The 4,861-nt window shown below is 44.4% G+C and overlaps 1 long non-coding RNA gene across 1 annotated transcript; it reads left to right on the plus strand.

Moving 5' to 3' along the window:
• The first annotated feature begins 1,764 nt into the window (after positions 1-1,764).
• On the plus strand, positions 1,765-4,616 carry LOC147916177 (uncharacterized). The gene is made up of 2 exons (XR_015553364.1): positions 1,765-1,831; positions 4,388-4,616. It is a non-coding gene; the product is annotated as an uncharacterized LOC147916177 (long non-coding RNA).
• Positions 4,617-4,861: the final 245 nt, after the last annotated feature.

Raw genomic sequence — 4,861 nt, forward strand, 5'->3', positions numbered from 1 at the left:
CAAGATAACAGAACAGCGTCTGCCTGGGACATTGGCAGTTGCTGTAGCAGAAGGGGGAAAAATACAGCAAACTTTACATCATTTTTGCTCACATTTCATTGGGCAGAGTAAGTTACATGGTCACACATGAGGAAGGGGATGTGTCATCCTTTCTAGAAAAGGTCACCACAAGCGGAACACTGAATGTGGTTAAACTGTATTACAATGTAATGCATGCTGTTACATTCTTATGGTTATATTGACCCCAGAGAACTTTAGAAAAGTGAGACACAAAGGAGAAATACGAATAAGGAAGTGTTCTAGCCTCAGTTATGCTTCATTGTCAAATAACTCTTAAAAAATATATATGAGCTTTTTTTTGTTCAAAATACAGTCCGTTTCAGGGGGCTCTGCTCTATGGTGTCCTCACTCAGAGACACAGGCCTCCACCCTATCATCTGCAACACGGTGGACTCGGGACAGGGAAAGAGAACACGGTAATTTGCACATTCTGTCTTAAAGGCTTTCATCAATACACTTGACACATGACACTTCAACTCCCATTCTGTTGACCAAAGGAGGTCACATGGCTCTGCCCAGACTTCAAGGAAAAGCACTATCCCGCAGTGTGTCTGGAGGAGGAGGATCAAACCACAGGGGACCCACCCAATGATGACTACAGAAGGTATTGAGGTAGGTACCGCAGTTGAAGGTGGCCCAGGCTAAGCAACTGAATAAAGAATCCAGAATCCACCAAGCACCTGTGACTACTCTGGCCAGACCATGAAGAATAGGGGAAAATGAGAAACGTACATCTTTTGTGTGTCTCTTCAACTTGAACTTCTCTATGGGAAAAAATGAAAAGGTTAAAATTTTATATGTTGATGCAAAATTGGAGTTATTGTGTAGTAGCATTGTATTATCTGGGCTAGGTTCATACCTGACGCTCACTATGTAAACCTGCCAGGCAGACTTAGCTGGGCATGGAACAGATTATCAGTGACTTCTCACACACTCTGTAGGGTGTGATCTGGGTGTAACAGTTAACGTCTTGTCCTGATCCAGCTTCAAGGCCTCTGGGAGCCACATCATAAAAGCCTTGAGGGGCTCGAATGCCTGCATTACAGATTCTTGGAGGGGGAGCAGGTAGCAAGGGCAGAAAGGATGGGGAGGAAAATTCTGTGAAGGAGCCTGGGTCAACTTCTCCATTAGGCACAGCAGGCATGGTGTCTGGGGCTCACAACTCTTTTAGGGGCCTATGAAAATGTTTTACGTTCTTTTAAAATCAGAAGAAAAAAAGAAGAACTCTTATGTCAAAGAAAATGTTTTACTATATAATATGAATATATTCATCTTTTTACCAATGTAGTAGTAAAATATATATTTTTTTTTTAATGGAGCAAGGGGCTCATGAAGACAAAAGTGCCTAAGGCCCATGAAAGTCATAACGTGGTGCTAGAAGGGGCACCCAGGATTATCCCCTAACCTTCTCTCTGGACAGCAATAGAAATATGGTTGACTCAGCCTTATCAAATGCATTGAGATTAACAAGCCAAGAACACAAACGAGGAAATTTTGGTCTCAGGGGGGAAAATAGGGCTTCCCCCTGCTCCCCACCCTAGGGCACACCACGTGCAAGAGTGCCAATAAGGATGTTCAAGGTCTATGTAATAATTTGGGGATCAAGAGATGGTGGAGCTGTCTGAGTGGTGGAGTGTGATGAGGAAGGAGTATAATGCTAAGCCAGAGCAGAAAGTCAACTTTTGGATTCTTCTCTTCTAATACAGTTGTGATATGTTGGGCCTGGAGTTGTTCCCAAGATGGTTCTTCCTTCTCCCTCCAAGGAGCAGGGGTGAGCGATTCAGCAAGTTCTATCCTGTGCCTCTCAGAGAAGCTCTTCTTTCTCTGGATGGCTCACCCTTGGCATGCTTTTGCCCTTGGTCTTATCTTTCCTCCCTGTTATCTCTCATCTGTACCACTGCAAGAACGTCAGAATGGTGACCCTGTTTCCACCCTTGCCCTCTGTAGTGTAGACCTGGCTACACAGTATGGTAACTGCAAGCCATGTAGGGCTATTAAGCACTTGAAATATGACTCTTCTGAATTAAGAGGTGATGTAAGAGTGAAATACACAACAGATTTCAAAGATTTCGTATTAAAAAAAGATGTATAAACTATCTCAATGAAAATTTTTAAATTGATTGTATGTTGTATTATTAATAATTTAGATATATTAGGTTAAATTAAATATATTAAAATTATTTTCACCTGTTTCTTTTCACTTTAATGTGGCTACCAGAAAATTTTTTTAATTACAAATATGACTCACATTTGTGGCTCACAATCTACTTCAATTAGACAACACTGCTCTACACTCCATGCGGCACCTAGAACGATCCTTTGAGAACCACGAATATCATGTCTCTTTTCTACTCAAAGCTCTCCAATAGCTTTACAATTCACTCAGAGGCCCATAAAAGACCTTATCGTGGCCTATAAGGCTTTAGATGATCTTAGATGGTCCCAATTACCTCTCTGACCCCCTTTCCTATCACTCTTGCCTTTGCCACTCCATTCAGGGCCCATTGGCCTCCTTGCTACTCACTGAACATGCCAACCATGCTTCTACCCCAGGGCCTTTGCATGAGGTTTTCCCTCTGCTTAGAATTTTTTTCCCCAGATACTTGTATGTCATTCCCTCACTTCCTTCAGATCTCTGCTCATTTGTTACCACCCTATTTAAAGTAGGAAACACACACGCACACACACACGCATGCACACACACTCTCCTGTACCAACTGTTCCCCCCTTACTCTACTTTAGCTTTCTTCATAGTTCTTACCACAAGTATCCTTTTTTTGGTTTGTATTGGTCTCCCTCTATTAGAATGTCAGCTCCATGAGGGCAAGGATTCTTGTCTGTGTTGTCTACTGCTGAAGACCAAGTGCCTAGAACAGTGACTGGCATGTCGTAGACACTCAATGAATGTTTGATGAATGAATATTGGAGTGGTGAATGCGTGTGGATCCAGGGGGAAAAAAGCCCAGGATGCCCTTAAAGTCTGCCGCTAGCCTAAGTAAAAGGATTTGCTTCACCACCAATAGATTTCTACCCTGGAGTTGAAGCCAAAGCCTCACAGAAACGGGGTGCCCTGGGCCTGACTTTGTTCTCTCTAGAAACTCAAGGAGATGACCATGGCAGGACAGGACTGAAGGAGGCTGGGGGCATCCAAATATTATCAACCCTGACACAGCTCACAGAAATTGCTTTTTTGTGTGCATCCTTTTTCCTTTTTTTTTCTTTTTAGCACAACTAAAACAGAAAGCAGTATTTTTAAATTCTTAGGTAAAATCAAAAGAAAGCTGAGAAATCCAGATAGCATAAAACCAATCACTGTGGGGTTTGGGCTGCAATCCTACAATAACTGGAGTCAAGTCATGGATTGATTCAATTTTCAAGAGCAAGGCCTGGCTTTCTCTGGCTTAGCTTTCACCCGTCTCCAGGTCATATGTGCTCTAGATGTCACCTCATTTCCCACTACCTAGTGTACTCCTGAACATTCTCCTCAACTCAGGGAGAAACAGGAACGTCAACTTTTCTTGTTACAAACCTTTACTTTCTAGAGACTTCTAGTTCACAGTTTATAGTCACTCTAAATGCAGTTAATCCCCAGTTCTTCCAGGGGACTGACTAGCTTTGAGATTCATCTCTGTGGGCTGTTCCCAACCCTACCAGACTCAAGGCAGCCCCTCTGGGAAGATTTAGCAGCTTCGTCTCAACTAACAGGGACATGGAGGCTCTGAAGGCTGAAGGCCCCAGACGGTAGGAGAGCCTCTTGGAACTCAGCCTCACCACCTGAGAGCAGCCTCCAGGCCCTCGGTGCCCCTTCCCCAGTGCAGGGTTAGGATCTGCTCTGCGTGAGAGCGGACACAGGGACTGTCCCCGCCTATGCTCCTGAAGCCTCACCCCCTTCCATCCCCACAAATTGCCCAGCACCAGATATTAACCTGTGCCTCTTACGGAATGAAAATCCTGTTCCATTCTTTAGGAACTTACCTGTTACAGATTTTGTGGCTTAGGCTGCACTTGAAGAAGGGGAAGGAGTACTTAAAAGCACTTTGTTCTGTTTTCTCCCATTGCCTGTGCCCACACCCACTACCTCTGTCACTCCCAGGTGCCAGCCAATGCCCCCCTATGCCCTCCCCTTCACTTTCCCTTCCCTTTTGATCAAGCAAGGGCTTGACCTGGCTTCACCACTTACCAGTTGTCCTTCGGGAAATTACTTAATCCAGCTGAACCTCACTCTCATTTGTAAAACGAGGATGGAACAGAAGGTACCTATCTCAGAGGGACCTTGGGAGGTTATCTGGAAAACGTGCGTGACGCCCTCTTGCTCTCTTCTCCCCAGCTGTAAGTACTATATCAACCTGGAGCTGCAGGGCCTGACTCTGCCTCTACGTGAGGAAGGCCCACAACAGAAGGAAAGCAACACAGAGCAGAGCTCAGCCGAGAGACAGAGAAAGATGGAGCAAGTCGTGATGAGCCCACTTGAACCCCTGGATATGGCTGAGCCTAACCCAGATGCACTCCAAAACTTCCGAGTTATATGAATCAATAAATTCCCTTTTTTTGTCTTGTTTTGTTGGTTGGTCTTTTGTTGCGTGCAACTGCAAAAGCCCAAACTAAAATGCTGCTTTTCCATGCCCTGGCTCTTAACTTTGGCAGCTTTGTATGAGATTTTTCTTGAGTCTCTGGCTCCCCTGGGTGGCAAAGAGAATAAATTCACATTTCTAGGATTCCTACTCTCTGCATAAGCATTCTCATTCCTACAATTTATTCATACTTCGACTCCTCTATGTGCTCTCTAAGAGTATACTTGGGT

Source organism: Ceratotherium simum, chromosome 10 (genome assembly GCF_057802395.1).
Source record: "Ceratotherium simum simum isolate JZ-2026a chromosome 10, ASM5780239v1, whole genome shotgun sequence".
In the NCBI taxonomy this organism is placed as follows: Eukaryota; Metazoa; Chordata; class Mammalia; order Perissodactyla; family Rhinocerotidae; genus Ceratotherium; species Ceratotherium simum.